This window comes from Odocoileus virginianus, chromosome 14 (genome assembly GCF_023699985.2).
Source record: "Odocoileus virginianus isolate 20LAN1187 ecotype Illinois chromosome 14, Ovbor_1.2, whole genome shotgun sequence".
Lineage (NCBI taxonomy): Eukaryota > Metazoa > Chordata > Mammalia > Artiodactyla > Cervidae > Odocoileus > Odocoileus virginianus.
This window is the reverse complement of record NC_069687.1, coordinates 23076283-23101570: the sequence shown is the minus strand read 5'-3', so window position 1 is coordinate 23101570 and position 25288 is coordinate 23076283. Positions and strand designations below refer to the sequence as shown.

Genomic DNA, 25288 nt, shown 5'->3' with positions numbered 1-25288 from the left:
ATTAAACCCAGGACTACTGTATTAAAGGCAAATTCTTTATTCTCTCAGCCATCTACACTGTGCATTTCAGACTGAAGCAACAAGACTGAGAGAACTTTGCCCCTCCCTCTACAGAGGAGAGGAAGGGTAACAAAGATCAGCAAAAACTTAAAAGGGAAAGTTACACAAGCAAGGGCAAATGATCAGTGGAGTCTGACATGAACAGCATCTCTCAGTTAGCCAGATATAAGATGAGTTTTCAGCTGTTGCTCAGACCTGGGGGAAGTTAAAATCCAGGAACTTGCAGGCAGGAGAGAAGCCTGACTAATGTTTAGTGAAGACAAAATGTTTGGTCTTTTGAGGAATGTACTAACAGTTTGGTGCTGGTTCGCTATTCCACTGTAAAGCTCCTCCTGTGTTTACCTGCACTTCCTAGAACTTTCTTGTTGAACATATTGTTTTTCATGTGATATCACTAACTCCTGTGTTATTGAAAGATTGTACTTTTCTGTTTTTTTTCTATCTGTATCTCTCACATTCTTACCTATATCTCATATATTTTATAAGATATTGCATATTTCCTATTTTTTGATAGAATAAAACAAGCAGTAAAAAACTGAACTACTGTGCATCTTATGCACCAATATGTGTCTCTACTAACCAACTTCTTTCACCAGGTGGTAAAAAGTTGCTGCAACTATTTTTATCACTCATTCACCTCACTATAATTTGGACTTTCTCCATTGCATTCTCTAAAATATATTTTGATAAGGCTAATAGTGATTTCACTTTAGTCACTCAGTCATGTCCAACTAATTACACCCCCATGGACTGTAACATGCCAGGCATCCCTGTCCATCACCAACTCTCAGAGCTTGCTCAAACTCATGTCCACTGAGCCAGTGACATCATCCAACCAGCTCATCCTCTGCCATCCCCCTCCTCCTGCCTTCAGCCTTTCCCAGCATCAGAGTCTTCTTTATTGAGTCAGTTCTTCGCATCAGGCAGCCAAAGTACTGGAGTTTCAGTTTCATCAGCAATCCTTCCAATGCATATTCAGGATTGATTTCTTTAGGATTAACTGATTTGATCTCCTTGCAGTTGAAGGGACTCTCAAGAGTCATCTCCAATACCACAATTCAAAAACACCAGTTCTTCAGTACATAGCTTTCTTTATGGTCCAATTCTCATATCCATACATGGCTACTGCAAGCACCATAGTTTTGACTAGATGGACCTTTGTCAGCAAAGTAATATCTCTTCTTTTTAATACTCTTTCTGTGTTTGTAATAGCTTTTCTTTCAAGGAGCAAGCATCTTTTAATTTCATGGCTGCAGTCACCATCTGCAGTGAATTTGGAGCCCAAGAAAATAAAATATGCCATTATTTTCATTGTTTCCCTATCAATTTGCCATGAACTGATGGGACCAGATGCCACAATCTTCATTTTTTTGAAATTTAAGTTTTAAGCCAGCTTTTTCAGTCTCTTCTTTCATGTTAATCAAGAGGCTCTTTAGTTCCTCTTCGCTTTCTGCCATAAGGGTGGTGTCATCTGCATATCACAGGTTATTGATATTTCTGCTGCCAATCTATTCCAGCTCATGCTTCATTCAGTCTGGAATTTTGCATGATGTACTCTGCATAGAAGTTAAATAAGCAGTGTGACAATATACAGCCTTGGTGTACTCCTTTCCCAATTTGGAACCAGCCCATTGTTCCCTGTCCAGTTCTAGCTGCTGTTTCTTGACCTGCATACAGATTTCCCAGAAGGCAGGGAAGGTGGTCTGGTATTTCCATCTCTTCAAGAACTTTCCACAGTTTGTTGTGATCCACAAAGTCGGAGGCTTTGGCATAGTCAATAAAGCAAAATTAGGTGTTTTATTTGTTTGTTTGTTTGTTTGTTTGTTTTTCTGGAAATCTTTTGCTTTTTCGATGGTCAACAGATGTTGGCAATTTGATATCTGATTCCTCTGCCTTTTCTAAATCCAGCTTGAACATCTGGAAGTTCTTGGTTCATGTACTGTTGAAGCCTCTCTTGGAGAATTTTGAGCATTACTTTGCTAGCATGTGAGACAAGTGCAAATGTCCAATAGTTTGAACCTTATTTGGCACTGCCTTTCTTTGGGATTGGATGAAAACTAACCTTTTCCAGTCCAGTGGCTACTGCTGAGTTTCCAAATTTGCTGACCTATTGAGTGTAGCACTTTCACAGCATCATCTTTTAGGATTTGAAGTAGCTCACAGGAATTTCATAACATCCTCTAGCTTTGTTTGTAGTGTTGCTTCCTAAGGCCCACTTGACTTCACACTGCAGGATGCCTAGCTCTAGGTGAGTGATCACACCATTGTGGTTATCTGGGTCATGAACATCTTTTTTGTACAGTTTTTCTGTGTATTCTTGCCATCTCTTCTTAATATCTTCTGTTTCTGTCAGGTTCATATCATTTCTGTCCTTTATTGTGCTATCTTTGCATGAAATGTTCCCTTGGTATCTCTAATTTTCTTGAAGAGATCTCTAGTCTTTTCCATTCTAGTGTTTTCCTCTATTTCTTTGCACTGATCATTTAGTAAGGACTTATAAGGCTCTAAATCCTATAATAGTTTATATTGCTGACCATTCTTTTCTTGAAACCCTCACCTTTCTTGGTTTCTTTGATTTCATGTTTTGTGTGTTTGTTTTTTTAATGTCACTGGCCTCATCTTCTTGATCTTCATTTTTTCTACTCTATCCTATTTGGGTTCTGTCAAATCTTGTTTGTATAACATGAGTCTCCTTATTTCACTTTTTAACACAATAAAGTATTCTTGTCAGTCAACTGTCACATTAATCAGATTTATCTCACTTTAATACTTCTAGCCCAACTGTATTCTGTGCTTTATACCTATGTATTTATATCTCTTCATGACAACTTTCTTTGAAGTCTCTATTCACCTTAAAAAGAACAACTTTGAAATAAAACCCAAGAACTCTCCTTCCCATTTTATACTTTAGCAGGATTTCTTATTTTAATACATGACACTCATAAATATTTAAACTTTACAACCTAGAAATCAAATTCAACATTTTTCAATATTTTTGGTCATTTTATTACTTAGATGTACCTTGAATCTATCAGTTTTTCTTTTACTCTCTGATAATTTCCAACTACCATAATTCTTAGTTTGAAATATTGCACAAACCCAATGGGATAATTCATTTTATCCTGATATATGCAGAGCTGACCATAGCGAAATCATTTCCTATGTGACAAGTAGAGTCCTCTTGCCAAAATTCAGATCAGATGATGTTGCCCTCTGCTTAAAGTATCTTAATTACTTTCATTTTTTAAAAAATAAATGTCAAAATGTATCCAAATAGAAAACAAAACTACATATTCTGACCCTACCTACCTGCCCACTTACATCTAAATATATGCATCTTGATCATGGTGCTGCAGATTCATTACAGTTACTTTTTATTACATTATTTTACTTTTTAAAGGTCCTCTGGGCCTGAGCTCCCAGGACCGGTCCTGAGGGAAGGGAAGTTGGAGACTGGGTCGGTCCCCACTGCGAAACGCCCCAGACCGGGTAGCAGCGCAGACACGAGATGCGCGCCAGTGATGGGGGCGCACAGCTCGGGGATCCTGTTCGCTGGCCGCCGGCAGCGGATGTTCAGATGGGACTCCCTGCTCTTTCCTAAAGCCTCCTGGAGGATCAGGTACAAAAGGTCAGTAGGTGCTCAATATGCTACTGGAGAAATAACTCCAGAAAGAATGAAGAGATGGCGCCAACACAGAAACAACGCCCAGTTCTGGATGTGACTGGTGATGGGAGTAAAGTGTGATGTGATAAAGAACAGTATTGCATAGGAACATGGAATGTTAGGTCCATGAATCAAGGTCTTGTCCCACCTATGTCTGAGGACATCCCTAGAAGTTCATGAAGGCATCATTCCTGGTGTGCAGGTGGGACACCAACAGGCTTTGAAAGACTGGGACTCATCCAGGATGGAGAACAGGTGGGAAATGGGAGGCACTTGTTCACAGGGCTCCTCACGGGACTGCAGACAGGAGCCGGTCCTCGGAGCCCCCTGCTCCACATCCCTGCACGAGGGCCAGGAGCCCCACACCATCGACAGAGCCCAGGGAGGGCACGGGAATGAGAAGTTTTGGACACCACCATTGGAATGATGCAGTTAACACCCGGGGAGCTGTCCAATACAAACTGCCCCGAGACGCTAACCCAGGGGGAAAGTGTGTCTGCGGGGGACTAGAATGAGAACTGCAGGGTGTGGAACGTCCAGAGACACAGACTGGAGTCGCTGGTGGGCAACCTGGTGCCTGCCTTCCTGGGCCGTGACCCCTCCTACCTCCCCACATTCCTGGGCACCTACAGGGCTTTTGGTACCCCCCAGGCAGGTGCTGGACCTTCTCTTCACGAGGTACGGATGCATCCTCCCTTACAGCGATGTGAATGGTAGACCCCTGCACCAGCTGAAAATGGCCATGGCCTCCATCCTGGGCACCTGGCTACAGTTTTACCCTGAGGACTTCCTGCAGTCCCCAGAATGTCCCTGCCTGAAGATGCTCCTCGCTTACGTAGAGCTCAGCATGCCCGACTCGGACCTGGAGCAGCGAGCCCGCCATCTCCTGGCACAGCTGGAGACCCTGGAGCCCACTGAGGCAGAGGGGCATGGAACAGCATCCACTGGAGAAGAAGCTCTGGAAACATCCCCAGACCTAGAGCCAACAGCACCCATACTGCCTGCCACAGCTCCACAGTCAGAGCAAGCTCAAAGCCCAGCTCCCACTCAAGTTCAAGGACTGCATCAAATAAACATGCCGGCTCCAAACCCAGAGCCGCGGCGTGCTCATGCCGTGGCTCTCCCTTAGGCTCGGAAGCGAGGAAAAGTACCTCCAGGCTCCACTTCTAGACCCAGAGAACGTGCAAAAAACAGCTCTCTTTCTCCTTCAGAGCCTGAATCACCCGGAAATCCTGTGCCAGAGCTGCTTCTTCAGTCTCAGTCCCCAGACTTAAGCCAACCTCGGCCAGGGCACTGCCTCGGCTCTGGAGCTCCTTGGTGCTTTGCAGTCACCTGTGGCTCTGGTGTTATTCAGCTGTGCTTCTAGAGACCCCAGCAGACACAGCTTTTCTAGCAGCTCAGGCACTGGAGCCAGTTCCTCCTCTAACATCCCTGGAGCTGCTCCCACTTCGTCAGCCAGCCTCGCCTTCCCAGGAAGATTCTGTGTTGCCCCTGTGCCAGCACCAGCCCTGAGCCTGTGTCTCCACCCCGATACTTCCCTCCCTTAATATGTGTTTTGATTTTTGATTACATGTACAAACTTATTTTTTCTGTGAGACAAAGTGAACTTAGAAACTGAATTCTATGAGTTTTTAAATTGTATGTGTGAGTGGCATGGAAAATATTCACTAGGATGACCATCTCTTGTCTTACGCAGAGCATCTGCGTCCTATTTGACGCTGAATAATCCTGCAGGCTGGGAAGGCACTGCACTCGACTCTCCCCTCATCTATTGATGGACAATAGGACTATTTTCACCTGTAGGCTCTTGTGCATAGTGCTGCTCTGAACAGTTGTGTACAGGCTTGTGACTTTCTGTGTTTACTTCTTTCAGGGTGATGTAGGAGTGGAATGTGGGCGTCTACTGAATACTGTCTAGTTGCCTTTTTGAGGACCTGTGATGGAAGTGTTCCATTATTGTTTCCATTTCCAATTCTTCATTAGTGTTGCAGTGTCCTCTCTGCCACACATTCCCCCTGCCTGGTCCCTCATTCTGGGGAAGAAGCCTCTGAAGAGGCCCTTGTGGCCTGCCACCGAATGAAGCAGCTCGTGTCTCAGTTCGACTCTGCCTTTGAACCCAATGCCCTACTCTCACCTCTTCTGATGTTAGAGTGAGTGTTGTATGTATTTGTGTGGACACCCAGAGATATCTAATCCAGCACAGTGGACTCATAATAGTCTTCGCCACCACCACAGTTCAAAAGCAACAGTTCTTTGGTGCTCAGCCTTCTTTGTGGTCCAGCTCTCACATCCATACATGACTACTGGAATAACCATAGCTTTGACGACGTGGACCTTTGTCAGCAAAGTGATGACCATGCCTTCTTTTAAGACGCTGTGTCTTGTCCCACCTATGTCTGAGGACATCGCTAGAAGTCCATGCTAGCATCATCCCTGGTGTGCAGGTGTGGATACCGACAGGGGTTGAGAGACAGGGGCTCATTCAGGACGGAGAACAGGGCTCCTCATGGGACTGCAGACAGGAGCTGGTCCTCGGAGCCCCCTGCTCCACGTCCCTGCACGAGGGGCAGGAGCCCCACACCAGCGACAGAGCCCAGGGAGAGCACAGGAATGGGAAGTTTTGGACACCACCACAGGGATGATGCAGTTAACACCCGGGAGCTGTCCAATACAAACTGCCCTGAGACGCTAACCCAGGGGGAAAGTGTGTCCGCAGGGGACAGGAATGAGACCTGCAGGGTGTGGAGTGTCCAGATATGCAAACTGGAGGCGTTGGTGGCAACCTGGTGCCTGCTTTCCTGGGCCGTGGCCCCTTCTACCTCCCCACATTCCTGAGCACCTACAGGGCTTTTGGTACCCCCAAGCATATGCTGGACATTCACTTCACGAGGTACGGATGCATCATCCCTTACTGCGATGAGGATGGTGGACCCCTGAACCAGTTGAAAATGTCTCCTCTGCCCGGTCAGCCAGGTGAGATGGAGCATGGAGGAGAACTGACCTCTGGATGGGCAGGGGCAGAAGGCGCAGACCCCCAGGTCCCCACAGGGTGGCCCCAGAGTGCAGTGTGGCGTGAAGGCCAGGTCTCTAACTCTGCTGCCCACATGATGCCCCCCGGGCCATGGCCTCCATCCTGGGCACCTGGCTACAGTTTTACCCTGAGGACTTCCTGCAGTCCCCAGAATGTCCCTGCCTGAAGATGCTCCTCGCGTACGTAGAGCTCAGCATGCCCTACTCGGACCTGGAGCAGTGAACCCTACATCTCCTGGCACAGCTGGAGACCCTGGAGCCCACTGAGGCAGAGGGGCATGGAACAGCATCCACTGGAGAAGAAGCTCTGGAAACATCCCCAGACCTAGAGCCAACAGCACCCATACTGCCTGCCACAGCTCCACAGTCAGAGCAAGCTCAAAGCCCAGCTCCCATTCAAGTTCAAGGACTGTATCAAATAAACATGCCGGCTCCAAACCCAGTGCTGCAGCGTGCTCATGCCATGGCTCTCCCTTAGGCTTGGAAGCGAGGAAATGTACCTCCAGGCTCCACTTATAGAGCCAGAGAACGTGCAAGAAACAGCTCTCTTTCTCCTTCAGAGACTGAATCACCCGGAAATCCTGTGCCAGAGCTGGTTCAACAGTCTCAGTCCCCAGACTTAAGCCAACGTCGGCCAGGGCACTGCCTCGGCTCTGGAGCTCCTTGGTGCTTTGCAGTCACCTGTGGCTCTGGTGTTATTCAGCTGTGCTTCTAGAGACCCCAGCAGACACAGCTTTTCTAGCAGCTCAGGCACTGGAGCCAGTTCCTCCCCTAACATCCCTGGAGCTGCTCCCACTTGGTCAGCCAGCCTCGCCTTCCCAGGAAGATTCTGTGTTGCCCCTGTGCCAGCACCAGCCCTGAGCCTGTGTCTCCACCCCGATACTTCCCTCCCTTAATATGTGTTTTGATTTTTGATTACATGTACAAACTTATTTTTTCTGTGAGACAAAGTGAACTTAGAAACTGAAAAAAAAAAAAAAAATAAGGTCCTCTGTTTACTCCAGTAGAGTGCCTTCGCCCATGCTCTCTGCTTTCAGCTTAGAACATTCCATTCATTCCTCCATTTGCCATATTAATTTTGATTCTATAATTTCAGTTCTATCACTTCATTAAATTATCCTTTTCTAACCTCTCTAACTATAAATTTTCTCCACACTGCATTTTCATAACACCAAGGATCTTTCTATCTAGCACTTGATAAATAATTTCATTTTATGTTTGTTTCTGTGATTCATTGATAAATATCAGTCCCTTAGTAAAGTCTGTGCTAAGCAAACTGTTTTTCTTTTTTCCTTTATTTTATTCCCAGTGTCTCAAACACACCTGATAGATGGAAGGTATCCCTTAAGTATTTGTAAAATGGATCAATAAGTGAACAAATAAATAAATAAAGCTATTTCCATGATTTTAATAAATACATTTTAATATATTTATACATGCATGTATATATGAGAAAAATAATCTTATTTATACAATATACATATATATATGATAAAAATATGATATTTTGTAAAAATCACAAACTTGTTTTACTTCTTCATTTGTTCACTTATTAATCCATTCTACAAATACTTACAGGACACCTTCCATCTATATGTAACAGGAGATACAGGTTAGTTTTCTGTGTCAGAAAGATCCCCTGGAGAAGAAAATGGCAATCCACACCAGTATTCTTGCATGGGAAATCTTATGGACAGAGCAGCCTGGTGGGCTACAGTCCATGGGATTGCAAAGTGTTGGAAATAACTTAGTAGTCACTAAACAACAATAGCTACACACACACACACACACACACACACACACACACACACACACCTGTGTGTTTGTTAGTTGCTCAGTCATGTCTGACTCTCTGCGACCCAATGGACTGTAGCCTGCTAGGCTCTTCTGTCCATGGAATTCTTGAGGCAAGAATATTGGAGTGGGTGGCCATTCGTTCTCTTCTTGAAGATCTTCCTGACCCAGAAATTGAACCTGGTTTTTCCACACTGCAGGCACATTCTTTACCATCTGAGTCAATATATATATATATATATGTTTTTATAGCATGTGCTTTTCTGGTAATCTTATACAGTGTAAAGTGGTTTTGTATTAGGTTGGTGCAAAATCAATTGCGGTTTTGCATCATTGAACTTTACTGTTTGATATTTGAATACATTCTAAAATAACTATGGCTGTGCACATTTCTTGCTTTACTCACTTCCCACGTAGCTCAGTCGGTAAAGCATCTGCCTGCATTGTGGGAGACCTGGGGTCAGTTTCTGGGTCAGGAAGTTCCCCTGGAAAAGGAAATGGCAACCCACTCCAGTATTCTTGCCTGGGGATTCCCATGGACAGAGGAACCTACCAGGCTACGGTTCATGGGATCGCAAGAGTTAAACACAACTTAGCACTATCTTGCTTGCTTGCTTGCTTTATTTCTTTTTTAACTAATGCCATACTTGCTGTTTATTTTATGTTTACTTTAAACTTTTATATTTATTTTAATAGATAGTTATATTTATTTATTAATAAATAATTATTGATATACTAACTTTTATTAGGCAAAAGCAAATTCAAATGATTTTCTCATTCAAGTTTAAAATGGGTAATAAAGCATCAGAAACAACTCATCACATCAGCAATGCATTTGGCCCAGAAACTGCTCACAAGCATTTAGTGCAGTGGTGGCTCAAGAACTTCTGCAAAGGAGACAAAAGCCTTGAAGATAAGGAGAGTAGTGGCTGGCCACAGGAGGTTGACAACAACAAACTGAGAACCATCTTTGAAGTTGATCTTCTTACAACTATAGATAAAGTTGCCTAAGAACTCAGCATTAGACTATTCTGTGGTCATTTGGCATTTGGAGCAAATTGGAAATGTGAAAAAGCTCAATGGGTGGGTGCCTCATGAGCTGACTAAAAATTAAAGAGAAAATGTTGTTTTGAAGTGTCATCTTATCTTAGTCTGTGCAACAACAACAAACCATTTCTAGATCAGATTACGACATGCAATGAGTCATGAGCAGCTCAGTGGTTGGACCAAGAAGAAGCTCCAAACTTACACCAAAGCCAAACTTACACCAAGGAAGATTATGGTCACTGTTTGGTGGTCTGCTGCCCGTCTGATCCACTACAGCTTCACGAATCCTGAGAAGTATGTTCAGCAAATCAATAAGGTGCACTGCAAATAGCAATGCTGGCAGCTGACTTTGGTCAACAGAATGGACCTGATTCTTCACAATAATGCTGGACTGATCATTGCACAACCAGCACTTCAAAAGTTGAACGAACTGGGTCACAAAGTTTTACCTCATCTGCCAAATTCACCTAACCTCTCGCCAAATGACTACCACTTCTTCAAGCATCTTGACAACTTTTTGCAGGGAAAACATTTCCACAACCAGCAGGAGGCAGAAAATGCTTTCCAATAATTTGTCAAATCCCAAAGTGTGGATTTTTATGCTACAAAAATAAATAAATATTTCTAATTGGTAAACATGTGTTGATTTTAATGTTCCTATTTTGATTAATAATAATGTGTTTAAGCTTAGTTGTAATAATTTAAAATTCATATTCTAAAACTTCAATTACTTTTTCATCAGCCATAATATTTTGGGAAATAAAATATTTGTGAGAATTTTCTGTTTATTCATAAAATTTTATTCCAAGCGTTGCATTATCCATGGCAACTCTATAGGAATTGGTTGAGGGGGGAGGGGTGGTACATCGATCTGAAAGCACTGTACTTGTTTTGTAGTTAGATACCCATATGAATAGAATATTCCAGACTTTTCCAGAAATAAAACCCCTAGATGGAGTCACACAATCATTATTTGTTTAGTATGGAAATTGTTGTTTTTACTTTAACAAATGCCTCATTTTTGACTCAGTTAAAATGCTATCTACATAACATATACACTTTCAATGTTAATATTCAGCATAGGTAAAAAAATACAAAGGTCAAAAGGTAAAGAGAAACTCCACAATTTACTGTATTTCTACTCAGTTAAAATACATCTGGGGGCATGAGTCAGTAGGACCAGCTTCAAAATAAATTAGTGGATTAACAAGGGATATGGTTATCCAGGGAATTGCATGAGATGATAATAAAATACCTGGGAAAGTTTAACGATGAAATTTCCCCCAATGAAAACTGCTGAACAGTCATTAAAATATACTCTTACATCTCCTAGATTTATTTATTTCTTATCATTCTTTCTGGTGATTCAAATATGAATAATCACATTTCTAAAAAGGCATGTAACAGTATCTTTAAGTGAAACTATAAAAGTAGTTATGCCTGAAAAGACATATGTGGCATTTTAAGGTTCTTGGAATTGCAGCCATTAGTGATTTAAAATGCATGTTGCATGTCATCTTATATTCTAATATTGGTTAAAACTAACATTTAATGAATACATATTATGCCCTAGACATTCTCTTAGGAGCTATCTTTTTTAATTTTCATAATAACACTCTTTTAACTTAGTCATACGTTGCAGAAAGGAAACTGAGGCTCAATGGAGTTGAGTGCGTGTGTGAGCTTGTGTAGCCAAGACAAGGTTGAGCCAAGGTATAATTAATTGACTCCAAACTCTAGGTATGTTTCATTATGCTATATGATCCCTAGAATGAAAAGGCATTTTGCCACTTAGAGAAAGATAAAATGTTAATATCCACAAGATTGTATCTCTCCTCTACACTGTGCATAATAACTAATAAAACTGCTTACATTTTAAATTATTCTCTGTCACAGTGTTACCACTTAACCTGAGAAGAACACACTCATTTACATTCCAAGGGCAGTTTGCAATTTGAATTAAACATAAGTGTACATAAGAAAGGCATCCCATGATGTTTTCCAGGAAGTTAGCTTCTAAGCACTTATTAGCTAATATGTTTCCTTGGCAGATAAATGGTAAACTAAAATATACTGCGTGTCAGTGGAAAGAAACTGAACTGAGGACTATTCTGCATCCTAATCTCAGCTATGACAATAACATGCATGACCATGGATAAGTCATTATTTCATATTTCCAGGTCATATTTTTTCTATTCAATATGAAGGAATTGATGAGACAATTTATATAGCTATTGAGACTTGAAATATTTTTTTTAATAAAATGATTATTGTAAGAACCCTTCTTTCAAAGATGACAATCCTCCTAGTTTCCCCACCTTTAGTTAATCAACCCACTTGGACTGTCTTCAAACCAGAAACATTTTTGCTTCATCCCTTTTCCTTATCTCCAATGGAATAATGAGACATAAGCACAAAGAAGGTTCTTATCACATGGGCACACTGCAGATTGTTCTTCCATAAAGCCTTCTTATCCCACGGATACCCGGCATTTTCCATAACAGATGTGTGAAGACGGTGGATTTTGTTAGCATTTCAATGATCTGGCACACAGAATGGGAGCACTCAGAACCCTGGGTGCCAGTTGCTCAGGGAGCTACACACAGCTCTGGATAAAGCAGCTACCCAGCAGGGTTGCCTGAGTGCCTGTATCTCTACAGCACCTGGGAGAGGTGAAGCTACCTGGGTATCGAGGAAGTACATTGACTGTATAGCTTTTTGTGCTGTAACATTATGTATTTACACTTACCAAAAGTTTTGCTTTGTTTTATACTTTCAAAATTTGGCCTAAATTTGATCACTTCTCTTCCTATCTACAACTGTCACTCCAATCAAAGCCTACCTGATCATGAGTAAAATTTTGTTAACTGCTCCTTGGTATCATTCCTGATCTGACATGATGCATTTTTCATAAGGCAAACATAATGATACCTGTTCATCCTTTCTGACCCAGACCATCCACATGCTTCATGGCAATGCTAAATCCACCTTTAACCCCAGCTCCTTTGCTCACTCTGAATTAGCCATACTAGCTCCTGTGTGTCTGTAGATTAAGTTAAACCAGTTCTCACCTTAGCTTTTTGACTCTGCTCATTTCCTTTCACCCCAGGTTTTACACGGATACTCCTGTCCTTATCCATGTCTCAGCTCTTAGAAAAATCCTTCTCAAATACCTGTTTAAAGTGGCCCAACTCTCTGTCCCTCCCAAGTGCTCACCATTTTTTATTAATATTACTAGTCACTGTCTTATATTCTTATTTTTTAACATTAATATTGTTTCCTATTAGGTTGTATCCTCCAAGAGAACACAAGATTGTCTTGCTTAATTGGGAATTCTTAGCAAAATCATTTCAATATATATTAGATTATATAATAGAGAAAAAGAGACAGAGTTCGAGGAGTGAATGAGTATAGGATTACAGACATATCAAAGTGCAGCTGGAGTTTTCTGCAGCACCTGGGACACTACATTTTTCTTGCATGTGTTTATTGTATGTCTTTCTTAATGCATGTGTTCATACTCATGTGTGATACATATCTAATGTGAAACTCTATGAGCTCTTCCCACTATCATAAGCTTTATATATATCCATATATGGGCTTCCCAGATGGCGCTGGTGGTAAAGAACCCCCCTGCCAATGCAGGAGACATAAGAGATAAGGGTTTGATCCCTTGGTCAGGAAGATCCCCTGGAGGAAGGCATGGCAACCCACTCCAGTATTTTTGCCTGGGAAATCTAATGGACATAGGAGACTGGTTGGCTACAGTCCATAGGGTTGCAAAGAGTTGGACACAACTGAAGCAACTTAGCATACATGCATATACATATCCATATATAGTTGAAAATCTTACATTCAGGAGAAAGTAATCTCATCAAGGTCAATATATATATATATATATATATATATACACACACACACATATATAAAACACAGAATGCTGAGCTTGTTCCTTTTAGATTAATGTTTGTTTAATAAAGAGGAAAAATCATGTTTCTAAAAATGTTACAATTGTTCCTATGCTTAGATAAAAATATTCAGATACTTACATATGGATTTAGTTTACTATTAAACAGAAAGTTTTAGATATGAAACTGTCTGGTTTGCCAAGTTTTACACATCACAATAGTTTGTTTGCTGATGCAAGTTGATTTGTGCTTTTGGAGCTTTATTTCTTGCTAAAAAAATAAAATATTGGAACACGGTCTGTGAATAGCAGAAATTCTCTAGAATTTCTCCCTCAAGAGAATGAGTTCTTGATAGAATGTTGTTTTGAAAAGATGAATGCTATTGCTGGACCATAGAAATCTTTATTGAGATATATTTTTGCTTTGTTGTATTGTAGTGTAGTACTGTAGTTTTATTCTTTTTCTCCAAGCATTATTTGGAATATAAGTTCAAAAACAATTCTAAAACTTAGTTGAAGTAAAGACAAAAAGAAGAATAGCGAGGTAACAATGATAAAGTTCCACAGACAGAAGCTAAAAGTAGTCAGGGGGGAAATATTAACTAAAATTGCTAAAAGAAAAGAAAATAAATTGATAAAAGAAATGTCACTTTAAGACATCAGAATAAAATGAAAGACAGATAGGTTTAAATTTAATGACTACTTGGTGGCTTATATGAAATGGATTGATTTTCCCAGTCTAACATTTAATAAAAAATCATCTATATTCCAAGACAAGGTTAAAATGTGAGTTAAAGAAAACTTTACACATTAAAGATTTCACATGATGTTTTCCACTGAAACAGTTATGAAGACTTCTTGGAAAATATTTTACAAGGCTAGAATAAAGTTCTAGATTTTATTTGATAATTTTAATTGTTCTCAGCTCTAGGTTAAACTACATACATCAAAACCTATTAATGAAATTTGCTATGTTTGACCACAGCATTTAAGTTTTTTTTTTGCTTATTTTTTGATTGTGATAATAGTTAAGTCACAGGCAATTATATAACTATTCATTACAAGAGAAATTTAGTCTAATTTTGCCTTACTTTAAAAAAATATTCTTAATAGTGGTATTATTTTGTCAGCCATAATTTAGAAAAGTATATAGAAGATGCCTACATGTAAAGTACAGTTAGGATAATCTTTTTAAAAATGATGACAATACCTATTTAGGAATAGCTTATTTTCTTGACCAGTATTTACAACTTTCCCACCGCTAGTAAACTTTAACATTCTCATACATATTTCCACATATTATATGCTCATGTTTACCAAACACATCAGATTTATCAAAATGAACTTTGAGCAGGGGTTAAATTTTTTCCAAGCTATAAGTCTTAAATGTTAAACAGCATAAAGAATCATTGTTCTTATAATAAGGCAATATTTTAAGTTAAAAGAAAGACATTTTATTAATTTAAATAAGTTTAATATTGTGAAAACTATGAAATTTAATTTTGAAACTAATTTGGTCATAGCAGTTTTCTAATAATCTTATATCCCATAAAACTAATGCTTTTAAACTGATATTATAAGGACAACAATGAAGTTGAATTTAGAACCACACTGACCCAATATATCTCAACAAGTTATATTTTCAGAATACTCTATTTCCAAACAAAAGTATTTTCTTGGGTCCCAATGGACATATAAGTTTTTGGGTGAATTCCTTACCCACTTCACATGGTTTAAGGAAAAAGAAAAGATCTACAAAGCCATACTAAGTTCAACAATTTTACAGTCCAGTTTTAATAATCTTCGAGAAACAGATACTGTCTTGCTGCAACTGGTCAAGAGTCTAGAGCAGAAAATCTATTCACCTTATATGAAGTTCATGTAACATGGCTACCAAACTAGCTGAGAACACTACTGCAAAGAAGGATATTCATGTAGGCATATGGGACTTCCCTGGTAGCTCAGCTGGTAAAGAATCTGCCTGCAGTGCAGGAGACCCTGGTTTGATTCCTGGGTCAGGAAGATCATACCACATATATGTCAATATTAGGTCAATGATACAGCAATGTATTAAATACAGATCTATCAAGATCAGGGAGAGTTATTCATAGAAGAGGGCTTGTTTACATAACTGAACACACTAACAGATTAAAGGAGAAAAAAGCATATGCTTTTCTTAATTGAATTAAATAAATTCTAACTTAATAAGCCCTAGAGAAGGCCCTGGAAACCCACTCCAGTATTCTTGCCTGGAGAATCTCCTGGACAGAAGATCCTGGAGCGCCACAGTCCATGCAGTCACAAAAGAGTTGGATACAATTGAAGGAACTTAGCAAGTATGCTTGCAATTTGATAAGTACTCAATATTAATTATAATAAGTTTTATTCAACCAACCAACTATACAGGAGATATTTCTCAATATGATGCTGGGTATATAAGAAAATAAATTTTTTAAATTGAGAGTATATACCTAGCCAGCATTCATTTATTATTATTATTCTTTTAACTTGCAAGAGGCACTTAAACTAGTGTCTAAATGTTTTCTGTCTAGAAAGAGAAGATGTGTATTTTTTATCGTGATAAAGTAATCAATGTAAGTTTATGTTTAATAAGTTATCCATCAAAAGCAAAAATGTCCTATGAATGATTCACATAAATTTCCCCTAATAAGCACCCTTGCAAACACTACTGACTGCAGCAAATTTGAAATTAAACACAGAAATAATTTTACCCTTGCAGGTGATGGCTGTTTTGTATAGGATCTTTCTGCATATTTCTGTAGCTAATTGCAGAATATCACATGGAAGATTTTTTTTTTCTTTTTCCCTGGAAAGAAACAACTTAAATGCAATTAATTACCACAATTATAGGATATATATAATTTTAATTCAAGAAATTAATCTCATTTGCAGTTACCCTATGTAATCACCCTTTTACATTCCCCTCTACTTTTGCAACCAAGCACAATAATTAGTCTGACTTTTTTTTTTTACATAATATAGTGTAAACAATTTTATTTACAAGTTTTACCATTAAACACTAAAGAGATTTGTGGCCTCTGGTTTCTTTAGATTTTAATCAAGAACGAATCAGGATATTTGAATTTGATCATTATCTGATTGCATATTCCCATTCCAGTGTTCCTTTGAGCCAATTTGCTTCACAATCTAACTTTTTTGAGTAGAAACACACTCTCTCTCTCTAATCTGGTGTACTAATAATGCCCTTCCTTCTCTAACAAAACTAGAAAAAAATCTTGGATAATTTCTGAATTATCAGGAATGTATGTTAAATGGTCTTTAACAAAGTGAGGGCTTACTCCTTCATTATTCAACTGAATAATACCAAGAGATCAGTTAAGAGTTATCAGCTACATATTTAATTATGTCTTAAGAATTAGATTTATCAGTACTAAATTCCTTTAAATGTTTGCCCTTTATTCCCTCCAAAGAGATCACACAATCCATATATTGGAAGTGCCAGTATTTTTTTAAACTTACATGAGCCACAAAATCTCATGATATCCACAGATAGTTAGATATTGTATCTTGGGAAACAAATAAATCACCTTGTGAGTTACTATGCCTTGTGGTTTGGTGCACATGACCTTAGGTAAGTTCATCCAAGATGGAAAAGGGCTTATTATCATGATGGAGGCTATATGATGGAGGTATGAGTATAGAAAATTACAGGAAAACACCTTTCTACTTATTTGTGGCAAAGATAAGCATTATGGGAATGTTAGTACTAGGCACATGGAAATTCAATATGTAATAATTAGCAGCATAGGAAAGACAATTAACAAGGCACTTCCACAAGACATCAACTGCATAAATATCTTGAACAAAATAATATGAAATGTGACCTACAGCATCATTTGATACAAAACAAACCGTTTGATACAGTGTTTAAGGCTTTCAATAGATGATACTACTACTTCTACTGCTATTGCTGTCACTTCAGTCCTGTCCGACTCTGTGCGACCCCGTCCCCGCGATTCTCCAGGCAAGGACACCGGAGTGGGTTGCCATTTCCTTCTCCAATGCATGAAAGTGAAAAGTGAAAGTGAAGTCGCTCAGTCATGTCCGACTCTTCGCGACCCCATGGACTGCAGCCTACCAGTCTCCTCCGTCCATGGGATTTTCCAGGCAAGAGTACTGGAGTGGGGTGCCATGATACACCTCCAAAAATACTAGCTTTCCTGACAGTTTGTTTAATCTGTTTTAGAAAATCAAAAATGAGACAAAACAAAGCCAAAACAAAAGGATAAAAATTAAGAACAAGTGGAAAACAACACCTCTAATTCTCAGAATATGAATAAAACAGAAGTAGCTAATACAAAGCAAAAATAATGGTAAGTTATATGGAAATATGATTATTTCTTTGAAGTTTTGAGAATATGGGAGAAAAACATACAGAAATATCTGGCTGAGAACATTCTTGCTGCCTTTAATAATAAATAATCTTTAAAGGAGTCTCTCTAGGATTGAGAAAATTCTAATGTGATGATTCTCATAGATAATTACTAATCAAGCAGTAGAAAATTCTCCTATCAAAATGCCTTCTAAAACTTTATCAAATGTATAGGAAGGTTATGGAAAGTAAATCAAAGTGGAAAATATGAAATCTAGCACTTTTGTTTTTACAGATCAGAGAAAAATGTACTGACTCAAATAGTCAGCTTCCTATAAAATAAAATAAATGTATTTACAATAGAAAATTAGATGCTGTCATAGTACATTTATGTTTCCTAATGTTAACCCTAAAAAGTAGAATGCACTTTAAGATTATCTAAATGTACATCAGGATTCATGTATTTCCACAAGGATACTATCACATATTCAATAAATTTGCTGTCAAATTTGAATAAGGTATTGAAGATATTGCTATTACTTGCGTGAATGCCTCAGTTTAGTTCAGTCATGCAGTCATGACTCTTGGCGACCCCATGAATCACAGAACACCAGGCCTCCCTGTCCAACACCAACTGCCGGAGTCTACCCAAACCCATGTCCATTGAGTCGGTGATGCCATCCAACCATCTCATCCTCTGTCGTCCCCTTCTCCTCCTGCCCTCAATCTTTCCCAGCATCAGGGTCTTTTCAAATGAGTCAGCTCTTCTCATCAGGTGTCCAAAGTATTGGAGTTTCAGCTTCAACATCAGTCCTTCCAATGAACACCCAGGAATGATTTTTAGGATGGACTGGCTGGATCTCCTTGTGGTCCAAGGGACTCTCAAGAGTCTTTTCCAACACCACAGTTCAAAAGCATCAATTTTCTGGCACTCAGATTTCTCTATGGTCCAATTCTCACATCCATACATGACTACTGGGAAAACCATACCTTGACTAGATGGACTTTTGTTGGCAAAGTAATGTCTCTGCTTTTTAATATGTATTCTAGTTTAGTCATATCTTTCCTTGCAAAAAGTAAGTGTCTTTTAATTTCACGGCTGCAATCACCATCTGTAGTGATTTTGGAGCCCCAAAAAATAATGGCAGTCACTGTTTCCACTGTTTCCCCATCTTTTTTCCATGAAGTAATGGGACTGGATGGCATGACCTTAGTTTTCAGAATGCTGCATTTTAAGTCAACATTTTCACTCTCCTCTTTCACTTTCACCAAGAGGCTCTTTAGTTCTTCTCACTTTCTGCCATAAGGGTGATGTCATCTGCATATCTGAGGTTATTGATAATTCTCCCGACAATCTTGATTCCAGCTTGTGCTTCCTCCAGCCCAGCGTTTCTCATGATGTACTCTGCATACAAATTAAATAAGCAGGGTGACAATATACAGCCTTGACATACTCATTTTTCCTATTTGGAGCCAGTCTGTTGTTCCATGTCCAGTTCTAACTGTTGCTTCCTGATCTGCATACAGGTTTCTCAAGAGGCAGGTCAGGTAGTCTGGTATTCCCATCTCTTTCAGAATTTTCCACAGTTTATTGAATGCCTAGTGAGGCATAAAAGATACTCGCTTTTTAAAAGCAATTTAATTTTTAGCCAACTTGACCATACAGAAGTAAATTCTAAATGAAAAGAAAAAAAAAAAAAAGATACTGGCTCTAATTATCAAAGCATCTCTGTAGGTTGTTTACTCAAGGAAAACCTTGTATGAGCCTGGTATTAACTTTTAAAAGCTTATTTCTGTTGCAAACAAAACACAAACTTCAGAATGGCTTACTGTCTTAGGAAAGTACTGAAGTGAAGTTAAGAGAAAGTCACTCAGTTGTGCCTGACTCTTTGCGACACTGTAGACTATAGCATGCCAAGCTCCTCTGTCCATGGAATTCTCCAGGAAGAATAATGGAATAGGTAGCCTTTCCCTTCTTCAGGGGATCTTCCCAACCCAAGGATTGAACCCAGGTCTCCTGCGCTGCAGGCAGATTCTTTACCAGCTGAGCCACAAGGGAAGCCCAAACAAAACACAGAAGCTTCAGAATGGTTTACTGTCTTAGGAAAGTAGTACCCTTATCTAATTTACACCAGGTGGACAAAAGATAATTCACATTTTTGTTAAAAAAAAAAAAAGTACCCTATCATATAGCCTGAGACCAATCATCTCATCTGAATTTGATACTTCATATGACATTTTTCATAAATAAAATAAGCTCTCAATAAAATATGTGCCTTTTTATTTAAATCCAGATCTTCTCTGTACCACCTCACTAGACCTCTGAATGCTTGAAGCCCATTGTGTGAGTTCACCATTTTTCATGTCTTTGGGTCATAACACCCATTCACATCAGTACTCACGGTATTTAGTGTGGAACATAAATCACTTAGAGTGTTAATCTAAGTCCATCCACTGTAAATGTTGTGGAAACTTTGCACTATAAAAACATTTGTTTTCAATAAAAAGATAGCTTGCTAGATAAAACACATTTTCTGATATGAGACTTGGTATCATCATCTTTAAAAATCCAAAGAAATGCAAAAGAGATTTGATAGAGTTCTATCAAAATGCCTTCTAAAACTTAATCAAAAGTATAGCAGTTATGGAAAGTAAATCAAAGGGGAAATATATCAAGTCTAGAGCTTTCATTCACTAAAAGCAATTGTTTGTCCAAGGAAATAATTTTGTGGTTAAACTTTGGTTCTGATTCTTATTAGGTTATTTTATGTACTATAGTTACAGAAAGCATGCTATTTAAACACTTGGCATATTATTATGGGCAATTGGACTCACAGGGTATTCCGGCCAAAGTCCAGGTTTTATATGTTGTTATAAATATTCCTAGGGACCTGGTAACCTTGGGTTGTTCAATCTTCTTACAACTAAAAATATATAAAGTTTATTTTATATTTAAATAAATATGTAATTGGTCATAATCATTCAAGATGCAAGTTACTTATAGGTGTCTTGCTAAATGTTGTTAAAAAATAAAAACAATTTATTATAGTACCCTAAGGTAAAGAGGCCCTCTAAACATTTTAAATTAAGATTCCTCACTCTTTTAAATCTCATATACTTTCATATGTTTAGTGATTCATATTACACTCAGTTCATGAATGAAGAATTCATGCAAAGATGCAAGCATATTTGCTGTGCTCTTTAGTCACTCAGCTGTATCCAACTCTTTGTGACCCCATCAACTGTAGCTTACCAGGCTCCTCTGTCCATGTGATTCTCCAGGCAAGAATAATGGAGTGGGTTGCCATTTTCTTCTCCAGTGGATCTTTCCCACTCAGGGATTGAACTCAAGTCTGCTATGGCTCCTGCGTTGGCAGGCAAATTCTTTACCACTGAGCCATCTGGGAAGCCTGCATGTTCAGTGTTACTTCAAATAATGCTTTTTGAGGCAAATAACAATTTTATCCATGATGAAGGCAGAATTCATCATGAATATATCTTACATTTAAAGTTTGTTACACTGTTACTGATCACATATTTTACATTTATGTTATATTTGATGATCTCAGTATATGCTCTGTGATTTTATGAATTTTTGATATAATATATATAAAGAGAGCGCAAAAACTTTCAGATGAAAGCCCTCTAACAAATATCACTAGCAGTATAATCTGCCTGCCAAAGAAGGACACGCAAGGGACATGGGTTCGATCTCTGGGTCAGGAAAGCCATCTGAAGAAGGAAATGGCAACACATGCCAATATTCTTGCCTGGGAAATTACATGGACAGAGGAGCCTGGTGGGCTATAGTCCATGGGGTTGCGAAGAGCTAAACACGACTGAGTGAGCACACACACACACGCACAGCAGTATAATAGAAGTATTCCTTTATGGAAACAGCACGAGAAGATGAGATAAAACTAAGAAATTGTCACATAGGCACATATGTGAATATCACATGGTGAACAAATTTGAAGTAACTGTTAAGTACCCTACGAGATCTTCAGTCTAATAATAACCAGATCTTACAAAAGTCACACTCTGTGAGCTGTTGGTGTTTACTCAAATGGTAAGGAAGTGCAAAGAACTGCCTCTTCATGAAAATGTTAAATACGATAGTTGGAGCTGTGAGTACCAAGAAGCAAGCAGCAGGCAGACTCGTGGGTAAGTTATGTGGGTCTCCTTGAGGACAAACATTAATCAAACTAAGAGAAGCAGTGACATCTCCAAACAAGTAGCAAATTGAGGTCCCTGAGCCTGGATCTCTGGTTCCCTTCTGTTTGTCTCTCTGGTTCTCTGTCTTTTTGTCCCTTACCCACCACGCTTAGCCGGGTCAGCCATTGCATCAGAGAAAGCCCCATTTTGATGGTTCCTCTGGTTGCAATCAAAGGCAGAGGCACATTTTCAGTGGAAGAAAGTGTTCCCATTTGAAGCTCATGGGACAAATACTAAAGGAATGAGTTCATGTGCAGCAATTATCAACTAGAAGAGAGCCAACCACTTTAAATTTAGCAAAATTTAGCAAAGCAAAGCAACAACAAAACAAATCTAAATCCTTAAAGACTACAGACAAGTATCTATGTTAGTCAGTGTTTTCCAGAAAAAAACACAACCAATAGGAGATTTTATACATATATAAAATAAGATGTGGTTCACGCAATTGTGGATGCCAAGTCCCACAATCTGCCATCTGCAAGCTGGAGGCTGTGCTGTGGCTTGAAGACCTGAAGGCTAGAAAGGAAATGGTTAAAGATTCCAGTGAGTCTGAAATCCTGAGAAGCAGTAGCATAGAAAACAGAAGACAATTGATCAGTGTTTCAGTTCACAAAGTCAGGCGAAGAGTGCCACTGGACCTTCCTCTGCCTTTCTGTTCTATTTAGGACCACATGGAGCTACGTAGAACAGATTTATAGAACATGATGCCCACCCACATTGGGAAAAGCCATCAGTTTTATGCAGTCCCCCAAGGCAAATGCTAACATCTCAAAACAGGCAGCCACACAGAGAAATTTATTTTTAATTATTTTGTTTTATTATTAAATACAATTTCTTTACAATGCTATCTTCATTTCTGTTGTACAACAAAATGAATCTGCTACATGTGTACATGTATCCCCTTCTTATTGAGCTTCCCTCCTACTCCACACCTCCCCTCCCACACCTTTAGGTCATCACAGAACACCAAGCTGAGCTCCTTGTGCCATAGAGCAAATTCCCGCTAGTTATGTAGTTTACACATGGTGGTGTGTACATGTCAATGCTACTCTCTCAATTTGTCCCAACCTCCCCTTCTCCTGGGCTTCCCTTGAAGCACAGTCAGTAAAGAATCTGTCTGCAAAGCAGGAGATCTGGGTTCAATTCCTGGGTCAGGAAGATCCCCTGGAGAAGGAAAGGGGATCTTCCCATCTGTGTCCACATTTCTGCAGAAACTTTGTAACCAGTTATCTGGGCATCATGTGTTTCTGTTAAGTTAATACACAAAATTATTGTATCATGCATGCCAGCATATATGTTTGCACATAAATTGTCCCCCAGACCCTATAAGACACAGAGCTTGTGTTTAGACATTTGTCGTTCAGAAGGCACAGAGAGTCATGTAAAATGTGTTTACCCCTGTACAGGCAGATTCACATAAAAAAGATGGGAGATTCCCCGAAAGAATCTGGATGTCATGAAGGAGGCAATGGTTCAGGCAGAGGAAGCGGCTGCTGAGATTACTAGGAAGCTCGAGAAACAGGAGAAGAAATGCTTGAAGAAGGAAAAGAAAAGGCTGGCTGCGATTGCCCTGGCTTCTTCAGAAAATAGCAGTGCCCCGGAGGAGTGTGAGGAGACAAGTGAAAGACCCAAAAAGAAGAAAAAGCAAAAGCCCCAGGAGGCTCTTCAGGAGAATGGAATGGAAGACCCATCTGTCTCTTTTTCCAAACCCAAAGAAAAGAAATCTTTTTCCAAGGAAGAGCTAGTTAGTAGTGATCTTGAAGAGACAGCTGGTACTGGAAGTCTTCCCAAGAGGAAGAAATCTTTTCCCAAAGAGGAAACAGTTACTGACCCTGATGAGTCAGAAAACAAGAGGGTCCCCAAGAAAAAGCGGAAATTGTCCAAGGAGGAGCCACTCAGCAGTGGACCTGAAGAGGCTGCTGCCAGCAAGAGCAGTGGCTCCAAGAAAAAGAAAAAGCTCCGAAAGCTATCCCAGGAAAGTTAGAATGGACATCTTCCTAGTGGGACATAACTTACAGAGGTATTCCCCATCCCATCCCCTAAAGCCCAATAAAAATAAAAACAAAGAAACAAAAAAAAAAAAAGATGGGAGAATGAGTGAGAATCAGGTGGAGATAGTGGGAAAAACCTGAGAAGTACCCCATCTTCCTTCCCACTGAATGCTTGAGTGGCTCAGCCATGGCAATGTTGAGATATTCTCCAATACTCTTGCTTTCAGATTAAATTCTGTGTAGTTTCAGGCAAGTTAAATCCATATATCAGCTAGGTTAAGTCAGTCCCAACCCACTCACCCTTTCTCTTTGAATGAGCAGTGCAGAGATGAGCATGAGATTTAGGTTGTACAATCGAATATGGACAGCATTCATAAGCTGGACCAGTTACTAGAATGAAAGCCAGCACACAAGAAAGGACAGAGTCAAGACAACTACAAAGAAACTGTAGTGGAATATCCTTAAGACTGGATGTAGTTTGATTCATAAATGTCCTTCATTGTTTAACCCAGTTTGAAGAAATTTTCACATCTTTGACACAAAGAATTTCTAATGAACAGACATGAAATTGGCTCTCTTGTGTACAAATTATATTCTAATAACTAAAATTAATACCTTATTTGTATCAGGCTATAAACTATGTGTTATGTTAGCTGATCATCCCTTGAGAATTATATGAATATAGCAACAAAATATTCTTTCTTTACTTTGAGAGTTTATAAAAGGGCAATATAAGATTGATTTTAATCAATTATTTTTACATGTTCATGTACAAAGAGTCAACAAAATGTTCAGAAAGCCATGATAGATACCTCATATCTTAGTTTATCTAAGGAAGGTTTCTAGTCCAATAGGTCAAGGACATCATCATAAACCCTTTAGATATTAGTGACTAGGAAATTCTAGAAAACTGATAGCCATTCTTTAGAAATGCACACAGATGGCGATTAGGGAAGGCTTTGTTGAATCAGCATAGTGTTATGAACTGACAATCAGCCTGAAGAAGACAGCTCATTAGCAACCTAAACCAGGAAAACACCTTAGAGAACTAAAGATCTCCACGGGTGACGTGGAGCTGAAAGCTGTCAGTGAATACTGCTTCTTCTTCAGCACAATTGCCTTTAAAAGGAAAGTTAATGGGAAAAAATAACAAACCAGATCAATAAAATCAGCATGACCTTCAAGACGGCAGGAGGCAGAGCATGTTATCCAACCAAATTAATGGT

General features: G+C 39.3%; 1 pseudogene; it reads left to right on the top strand.

The window, feature by feature from the left end:
* Window positions 1-23527: 23527 nt before the first annotated feature.
* LOC139038212 (nucleolar protein 56 pseudogene) lies at window positions 23528-24055 on the top strand (annotated as a pseudogene).
* The last annotated feature ends 1233 nt before the right edge of the window (window positions 24056-25288 follow it).